The sequence below is a fragment of the Crassostrea angulata genome, chromosome 2 (assembly GCF_025612915.1).
Source record: "Crassostrea angulata isolate pt1a10 chromosome 2, ASM2561291v2, whole genome shotgun sequence".
Taxonomy (NCBI): domain Eukaryota; kingdom Metazoa; phylum Mollusca; class Bivalvia; order Ostreida; family Ostreidae; genus Magallana; species Magallana angulata.
Genome location: NC_069112.1, coordinates 1,723,668 through 1,733,865, shown reverse-complemented (window position 1 = coordinate 1,733,865; position 10,198 = coordinate 1,723,668). Strand labels below are relative to the sequence as shown.

At 33.1% G+C, this 10,198-nt stretch overlaps 1 long non-coding RNA gene across 1 annotated transcript; it reads left to right on the top strand.

The window, feature by feature from the left end:
* Positions 1-1,806: 1,806 nt before the first annotated feature.
* On the top strand, positions 1,807-5,393 carry LOC128171459 (uncharacterized). The gene is made up of 2 exons (XR_008242077.1): positions 1,807-2,546; positions 5,090-5,393. It is a non-coding gene; the product is annotated as an uncharacterized LOC128171459 (long non-coding RNA).
* The last annotated feature ends 4,805 nt before the right edge of the window (positions 5,394-10,198 follow it).

The window sequence follows — 10,198 nt, the reverse complement described above, 5'->3', positions numbered from 1 at the left end:
TACAATAACTCTTTACTGAATAATAATTTGTTATTAATTATAGAAGCAGAAATGTTCATTGTTGGGCTGTTCATCTATACAGTACCATACCTAAGTCATATGTTACGTAATTAGGGGTTTCAAGGGGCCAGAAGTTCAAAACTTTGATCATAAATAACTGAAAAAGGAGAAATATTTTTAAAAGCAATGTAGAACAAAAGTTGCTCAAAATAAAGTTTTGTACAGTATGTTACCTTAAATGTTTTTGTTTATGACCCCATTTAGGAGTTAAAGGGTCAGCCCCTCAAACACATTTGTACATATATCTCAAGAACGGTTAACATTTCGTGAATACTTGTAGAACAAAATATGTTTATATTTGCAAGACCTTTAATTTGATATCAATAAAAAGGGGCTGGCCCCTCAAATTAGGGGCCAAGAGGGCTCTAATGTTTTCTTACAATAACTCTTTACTGAACAATAATTTGTTAATAATTAAAGAAGCAAAAATGTTCATTGTACAGCTGTTAATTTATAAATTATCATATCTAAGTCATATATTACGTAATTAGGGGTGTCTAGGGGCCAGAATTCAAAATTTTGATCATTAATATCTGAAAAAGGAGAAATATTTTGAAAAGCAATGTATAACAGAAGTTGTTAAAAATAATGTTCTTAACAATATGATACCAAACATTTTGTTGTTAGTGGCCCCCGTAAGGGGTTAAAGGGTCAGCCCCTAAAACACAGTTGTTAAGATATCTCGAGAAAGGTTTACAATTCGTGAATATTTGTAGAACAAAATTTGTTTATATCAACGGTACCTTTTATTTGATACCAAGAAAAAGGGGCTGACCCCTCAAATTAGGGGCCAGAAGGCTACTAAGTGTTTTTATAATAACTCTTTTCTGACCAATAATTTGATATCAATCATCAAGCAACAAAGGAGCTTTTATTAAGCTTAATTTAAAACTGAAATCCGTTTTAAGATCGGACGATGCATTATAGAGATATCGGGGTTTAAAAATTGATTTTTCCGGAAATTTTGTTTCCGCGTCCTTGGTTTGAAAAATAGCGTAATGTTCAAAGTAAAATTAATTCGTACCAAAAATAATTGCTAAAAGTCGTACTTGAACACATTCGGATTTTTTTTGTTAAGTCGTTCTTGAAATCAGAAAGGTTTTTGTTAAGTCGTACTTAAAATCATTCGAATTTTGTTAAGTCGTACCAGGAATAATTCGATTTTTGTCATCTTTTTATTTTAGTTACTCTTGTTATTGGTTTAAGAGCTCTGCTTCTTACAGGAACTTCCAGCTTTACTTCCGACATTAACGGAAGACCCACTCGTTGCTTTGCAACGAGCTTTGCTCTAGTTATTTTTTTTTTTTTATCCGCAAATTTTGTGTAGGCCATTTCTCGTACATTTGTTGTCTGATTGTTATGAAACTTTCAGGGTATGTAGACAATGTTAATATCTAGGGACGTTTTTTTCAAATTTTTAAAATTCACTTCCGGTTATGAGTTATTGCCCTTTAATTGAAAATTGGGGGGTCTTTTGTCCAGAGTTGATCTAGGGAACTACAAAAGATAGTTGCATGAAATTTAGCAGAATTGTTGGTAACATTTTATAGTTTTGCTGGCATGAAGATTTTGGCAAAATGTTTTTTAGTTTTTAAGCTATTTGCCGGTAAAGTTTAAGGTTTTTGAGGGGTCTGAAATTTTGTTGCTTTTTGTATAATAACCTTTAAACTAAAAATAATTTGTTAATACATATAGAACAAAAGTTGTTAAGAATAACGAGAGCTTTCATTTAAAATTAAGAAAAAAGGGCTGGCCCCTATAATTAGGGGTCAGCAGCTCATACACGTATTTTTCTGATAGCAAAAATCGTTATCATTTTATGAAAAAAAATTAATTCAGTTATTGTTAACATATTAAATAATGTCATTTGGTATCAAATTTAAAAAGTTCTGTGCCCTATTTTTTTCAAATTTCATAAAACAAATATGTGTGAATCGTACATGAACGAGTTAATTTGTCTACATAGACACACAAGCGAACAAATGCCGTTTTAAGGCCCAGGCATTTACTGCATTACATTGTGTTGCGTCTTAGATAAATTGTTGTGATTCAATTTCATTTTTTTTTTCATCTAGGCTATATCATTTATGAATTCAACTACTTTTTTAACACGTTCTAATCGGCCACGCAGAACAAATGTTTGCAATGTTTGTCGCGGACCCGCGAATGTAAACAGTAACGAACGGCATTGTAGAAAAGAGAGAGCGTAATGCAGAAGATAAGTTGTGCATTTTTCGGTTTACACATGCATTTTCAAGGTACTGTGAAACAGATGAACATGCACAGGGAACAATACTACATATTTGTATAAGGAGGGATATATTCTCGTGTGAATCGTTTACGAGGAAATTCTGACAGCCACACTTCTGTCGACCATGCCGACGGATGTTTATGTTTCCATTGATCAGCCGTTGATAAGCTACGAGTAATAAAGGGGAAAAGATGGACATTAAAGTGTGTGATCTATGTGGATGTTACTGAAGAAGGTGAGGCTTTTTATTCCTTTTAAAGTTTCTTGTCTATTGTGGTTAAAATGTCAGCATGTTAACTGGTTAACATTTAGTCTATAGATGTACATGTAAGTACGTGCACACTGTCACTGATGTATGTTATTTTTCTAGTCCAGACGATATAAATCCTTTTAACAGAATTGAATCCCAAATGTTGTACCTTTCACTTGTTTTTTTCTCCTTTTTACCAGAATTTTGTGTAAATTACAATTCAATTTATTGACAAAATCCACATGTGGCGAAAGTCATACACACAGTATACAAATATACATGTAGTTGGTACTGTACATAGATTTTCTTATGATATGTCCATCGAGTATGAATTTACAAATATATCTTGATGATTTGACATCTGCTGGGTTAAGAATTTTATAAGAATTACAGAGTTAGATGTTTTGTTATGGAGTGGGTGTTTGTTTACTAACGTGTAATTTTTACATTGTTTACTGGATGTTTAGACTTGCTCGAGGTTCATTGGTGACTGGAAAGGATGACCAAATTTATCTATTTAAAAAAAAATTAGATTGTGAATTTTCAACTCAAAATTCAAAGCAGGGTCTAATTAGAAACATATGATCATATTCTTGTGCGGAAGACTCCAAATGTAGACATAAATACCCTGTAGACATACATGTAACATCAAGTAAATAAAATTGTATACTTCAGACTTCAGAGTTAAAACATGACTAAAAAGTCTTTAATATTTTTATGATGCCGATCAATGTATCATTAGAGAGGTTTAGCAGACCAACGGGTAACCGGTACATGTACTTGTACATGTAGTTTACAAGTTAGAACTATGCGTACCACTCTACCAGTTCACATAATTTTTCTTGTTTAGCAGTTTTGATATGTACTTGAATTGTCCTTGTTAATGTTTAAAATGTAATTTTTCATTTATATTCTCTTTTTTTAATCTGACTACTGGCAGTACTGGCATGCCAGCAGTTCTTGTCAAGGACCATTTCTCGCTGGTGCAATGTTACATCATATTTTCGTATATAATTTTATGTGTTGATAAAATGACGTAACAATGCACTGATGAAAAATGGTACTCAACGATAACTGATCGCAAGCCAATATTGATTAATTACAGACAAAAACTGAAGGTTGCAAGTGTTATTTTTTATTGAACACCATTGTTTAAAATAACTTTTTATATATGTGACGGTCAGACCGGTTTAAATACCAGTGTTCAGTTGGTAGAGCACCTGACTAGAGATTCAGGGGGACCAGGTTTAATTCCTGGTTTGGTCCTTCATTATTTCTCCCATCCTGTTACAATATTAAGGCTTGGACGTTTCTGTACTTAGCCGATTCGGTACATATCACTATACATGAGATGCGATACGATACATATCACGATACATTGCAACTAAATGAAAACATGAATAAGGGTTAAAAATTTATTCAATCTGTCGATGTATTACCGCATGTCCAAAGTTATTTTGATATATTTAAAATGAGCGTTGCACAATTTACAAATTACTTAAGTCTCATATACACTACTTTTTCATTAACAAGTAATCCAAAAGTTGTCCACACTCCAGATTTAGCTTCCTAACAGGTTTGACAACTTTACGAGGTTTTCCGCCATCTTTGTACTTTCATATTAGGCGCGCAGACTAAAAATAGCCGATATATGAAGCTCAGATATTTTTGGAAAATAAAAAAAAGTCCGCATAGGTATTGTAATGTATTAATGGTAAATGTAACAATCCAAATATTGTCAAAATAAATACCGTGGTGCATCGGTGGATCGTTCCATCCCTATACAATATTGGTGTCGTAACCAACCCCTGGAACTGACAGGTTAACTCCTGCCAGGGGAAGAGCCAGGGGTGATCTTTGAGGGTGAAGATCATTTAAAGACATATATATCTACCATGCAAGTAAATGATATTTACTAAAACTTCCAATTTATGACGCACGAAATATACGCTACTTTTATAAAGATTGACATACATGTAATGTAACACATTCTGTGAAAAATAATCTATTAAAAATTCTTCATTAAGTTTACTCATACATGTTTTATGCTTATTACACATAGTATTGTTTTTAAAAAATGTAATTTAAAAGAAAAGAAACCAAAACCCTCGCCAAATTTATTTGCAAAATAAAAACCCGGTAGAATTGATAAAACATGGTATACCAGAAGGAAATACATGTACTTTGACGCTGTTCAGATGGGTAATATTCCTTTGTAATTTTCGAATTGAAATGCTTGACTGTTGCACTACAAGAAATAAACTCAGCTCTCTCTCTCTCTCAAACTCTCTCTCAATCTAATAAGTGTCTATACCTAAGAATTGTTTTTAATATTATATTATGACTTGATATGCAAATTTTTGATCCTGTACTGCCTAAATGTTATGTCATGTATTGGGATATGTAATACTTATTACACTGCATGGTCAGTGTATTTTTTCCAGAAATAATATGCATATGTTAATGTAAACACAGCTATTACTAGTACATGTATGTAAAAACAGCTAATTATTTTTTTTTTATTTCAGCTCAAAACGAACTCTTGTTCCGACATGGCACCACATTGCTTTTACCTGTTGATTCTTGTGGGTCAACTCTTGAGATTAACCTGTCACCTCTATCCACATGCATATTCCTTGTGTTCTACAGACTTTTTACCGGTAATTCAAATTAAATCGGATAATGCATGAACAATAATGGAACTTTATGAAAGCATCATCCCATGTTGTGGTTTGTGTTTGATAAGAAATTATGAAAAACAAAATTAAGGCTATTTAAAGAAATTCATAATTGTTGTGAAAATTTGTTTTTCAATAAAAGTATGCAATTATGTTTCCTTTATTTTTTATTTTATAAAGGTATTTAGATGTGTTTACATAATTGAACCCCCCCCCCCCCCCACCCCACCCCATCCAATTGTCTGCATTAAGATTACATTTAGGATATGTAAATGTACATTTGACTTTGAAATAACATCTGCTATGATAATTACTTTTGAAATGAACAAGAAACAACCTATTTCTACCTTTCTAAGGTATATATGCATAAAAAAAGGAAAAAAACATGTCAGATTTTGAACATTTTTCATGGAAATCAACTCTGTCTCCAGCTACCTGGGTGTTTGAATTTTATTTTAATTTAAGGCAGATATCTAACTTGTAGGTTGTATCTTACTGTTTTAGCATGGTTAGAAGGAGACTAGAAATCAAAATAGATTAGATATTCACTAAATATGATTGTTAGCTTACTTTTTTTCATAAAAACAAGAAATCACAAGCAGGACAGCTGTCTATTTGTTAATTAAAATGGTGTTAATCATAAAATAAACAAATAATTAGGATCAAATTTTAGAATCATCGATGATTGTTTGCAAATATGTGTGAGATATGACTCAAGGAAATTGCCATAAGTTTCATAAAATTAGGTAAAACATTTTTAACCATGACTTTTTATGAAAATCAAAAGATGGGGGGGGGGGGGGGTATACATGTAAGGATATTTCTAAGTGATGTGAAGCTTTTATCATGATTATATAATGTAGATGCATGTTGTATTGAATAAGGTTTCTTTTCAAAGGTGGTTGAACAACAATTGACCTCTAAAAGGTCAGGTAAAGATGTTTTACTATGGAGAACCCTGTAAATCTGTGTTTACTAATGGAAATTGGAAATGGGGGGTTCACTTAAATGGCCATATTTTTATTAAACCTCAATGGAATTTGCAATATGTGGTATTCTTTTTCTCAGAATTGCATTAGCTTTCTTATTCTAAGACAAACCGTCTTTTCATAAAATGTTAGTGTACTAATTGCAGTTAAAGGTACATGTACAAGGAATAGTTTCGGATAAAGAACCGTCAATATTTTTGTAAAATTGATAGTGACTGTACTTGAAGATTTACCAGTGTTGCGTAGATTCATGAAATGAATTTTAATGTTTATCAATAGTTAATGGGATGTCTCTTGTTGGAATTGGTAAGGCCTAAAAAAAAAATAGTGTGTTTAGGGTAACACTAATGAAAAAATTAGGTTAGGTAGGTGGGGATTTTTTTTTATTTTATCTATTTTTTTTGCCTGAATCCCAAGAATGTTTGTTTGTTTCATATTTAAAAACGTATTTTTTATTGGAAATAAGATAAAATTCACAGTCGGATAAAATCAGGCATCTAAAAATGGGAGGATCAGGCCATTTTTGTAGGTTAGGTCGGGTTACCCGAAACACACAACTTTTTTTTTTTAGGCCTAAGCAATATTAAGGCCCCTAATTTTAAGTACATGAGAAGCAGTAATAAATTGTGAAACTTGCGGCTTTGACTGTTGTGTTGACTTTACACAGTGAAATTGAAGGTTACAAACTGGAGGTTATATAACATGAAATGGAGGTGGATGGGATATTATATGCCTATTTAGTATCTACTGGGTATGAGGACAATAGCAAGTTTATTGTCCCTCAAGACAGCAACTATTTCATGAGGCAAAGCCAAGGGAAATAGTTGCTGTGGGGTGGGACAATAAACTTGCTATTGTCCAGATAGTCAGTTAATTGGTATATTATTGTACCGAAGAAAACTTTATTTGTCAGCGATGCAGAATTTCTTGATGATAAACAAATTAGAGTTATCAAACTTTGTATTTAATGCGGTGATCTGATTAGGTCAGAGGTGTTCCGAGTTTAAAAAGGAGGGAAATCAAATTCTGCTGATGAATGGTTTTGATGACTATTCACCATGGGCAGATACCATGGATACTATTTCAAATTAGATAGAAAGCAAGTTTGTGTGGGCGCCTTCTAGTGATCAGTTTGTCCATCTGTCCATCCGAGATCGCTTGACAGGAGCATAGCTTCTCTCCCCTTGGCCCAACCTGGCTCATACCTCATCCACAGGGTTCCTTTGGGTTAAGGATGTGCAGTGACCTTGAACCATGTTGTTAGGTATAAGGTTAAGGTCATAGTAGAATTACATATATAAAATCCTTGTCTGGGGCATATCTTCTCTCCCTTTGGTCCAATCTGGCTAATACTCACAGACTGTCTCTATTGTTAATCGATGTGCAGTGACCTTGCATGAAATTTCTAGGTAAAGGGTGAAATATCATATCGGATCATGCAAAAATCCTTTTTTCAGAGCATATATACTTTCTACTAACCCCTATAGGGCTCAGACTTCACATAAGCAGAGCTTTTGAGTAAAGGGTGTGTAGTGACCTTGAACCTATTTTCAAGGTAAACTGTGAAGGTCATAGCAGAATTATATTTAAAAAATCCTTGTCTGGAGTACATCTTCTCTCCCTTTGCTCCAATCAGGCTCATACTTCACCCACATGATGCCTTTGATCAAAGGATATGCAATGATCTCTAATGATATTTGTAGATCAAGTGTCAAAGTCATATCAGATCACACAAAAATCCATATTTTAAGAGCATATATATACTCTCCTTTTAGCTCCTAATTGGCTAATATTTTGCCTAAACAGAGCTTATTGGTTTATGGCGTGCAGTGACCTTGAACCATGTCAATGTGAAGGTCATAGCAGATCTTAATAAAATTAGTTTTAGACAGTAGAATATTTCCCGGATATGCTTAATCTTGGTCAGATTGAACAAAAATGCCTATATGTTAGGGGCAATGAAATTGAATTAGAAGTTCTATGCCAGCTGGAATAATTTCAAGTTATAGGTCAAGGTCAAAGCAAAATTCTCTAAAATAACATCAGCGGGGCCCTTTGAAATGTTCACCATTTCAATGTTGTCTGGTTCATAGTAATTTTAAATAAAAATATTCACAGAGGAATGATAAAATTAAATAAACTATACATCGATAAGTTTCTGACAATTGATGATGCAACAAGCGCATAGTACGAAAGGTCAACCCTTTGAAAAGCAATGTAGAGGAAATGTTGCTCGGAATTATGTTTTAAACAAAATTGATTTTTTACGGAAATTTTAATTTTGCATTCTGGGTCAAGAAATTAGATGTGAGTTCCAGATAAAGTTAACTTTTACCTAAAATGAAGTCAAATTTGTTAAGTCGTACTTAAACACATTCTGATTTTTTTGTTAACTCGGTCTTGAAATGGTTATTTTTTTTGTTAATTTGTACTTAAAACCATTCGGATTTTGTTAAGTCATACCAAGAATCATTCGATTTTTAAAATCTTTTTTGTACTTAAGTTACTTTTGTCATTAGATTAAGAACACTGCTTCTTAGAGGTACTTCTAGCATTACTTTCGACATCAGCGGAAAACCCACTCGTTGCTTTGCAACGAGCTTTGCTCTAGTTTTTTTTTTCTTCCTAGACGCGAACTTTGAGGCTTCATATCTTGCTTATTTCTGAACGGTTTTTGCTCAAATTTTCAGGGCTAATGAACTTTACAAAACACTATCTTAAGCAATTCATAAAATTTAGAATTCCCCTTCCGTTAAAGAGTTATTCCCCTTTTAAAAATTTTTAGGGCCTTTTGTTTCCAGACAAAGGCTCTGAGACTATGATAGCAGGGAATGGGAATCCAACGAATTTGAATAACAGAGACATTGTAGTTGTGCACATCTGTTTTTGTTTTAAGATTACGTTTTTTATTTAGGAAAAGGTAGGGGATCAAAAAACAGGATTCAAAAAAGTGCGAAAATTTAGACATATTTTCCTTTATATCTTTTAAACGAAAAATATTTTGTCAAGACATGTAGAATAAAAGTTGTGCAAAATATAGAGGGCTTTCATTTGACATCAATAAAAAAGGGCTGGCCCCTTAAATTAAGGGCCAATGGCCCCTAAAAAATTTTGCTTAATAACTCAAAAACGGTTAGGATTTTGATATAGCTGTCGCTGGAAAAGTTGTTTGTTGGGATCTCATAAAGGTCGTTACAATGTTATTTTGTATGTGATTTGTGTAGTATGAGTGTAAAAAGCTTTACATGTTGACATGTACATGTTTTCATTTGACAAGTTAACGAAAGTCTTTGTGCGTACAACTGGCATAAAGTTGCCGCAGAAAGTATGCTGGTTTATACAGGAGGCATTAATTCATAAGAATTTTTGTTGTTGTTGGAGTATACGCTTTTCCTTTAGGAGTTAAAATTATTGTTGTTAAGTTCTTGTAGTGCACAATCATTAAAAACGGCAATTGTAAAACAAAACATTCTTTTTCTTTTCTAGTAAACCACAAAATATGGAATTAAAAAACTCTATGCATTACATTTTAGTTATTAACTCCATGCATTTAAAATCTACCTTGAATCAGAGCTGCATGTGTGTACACCATTACGTAAGCTCTCCCTTGCCCGCGGCCGAGAAAATCGGTTACCATGCTCGCGGCTGGACTACCTAGCGGTTAGCGGTTATCTAATACACGAGAGTTGCGTCTCTCATATATGAGTTTATGTAGCCGCGAACTCAAGAATTGTTTTAGTTTTGATTACACAAAATCTTTTGTGGATTAAACGATTGGATGTCAAGTAAGAAATAGTTCAGTTAATTAATAAAAGCAATGTCATTCTCTAAAGCAATAATAGACATAGATCAATTGTGGGGTTTAAGTTTAAAATATATAACTTCTATTTGATAGAGTAAGGTCATTATACTGCAAACTTTTCAAATCTTCCTTGGTTCTGAGCTGTGCGATTCTGTGCTTTGTACCTTT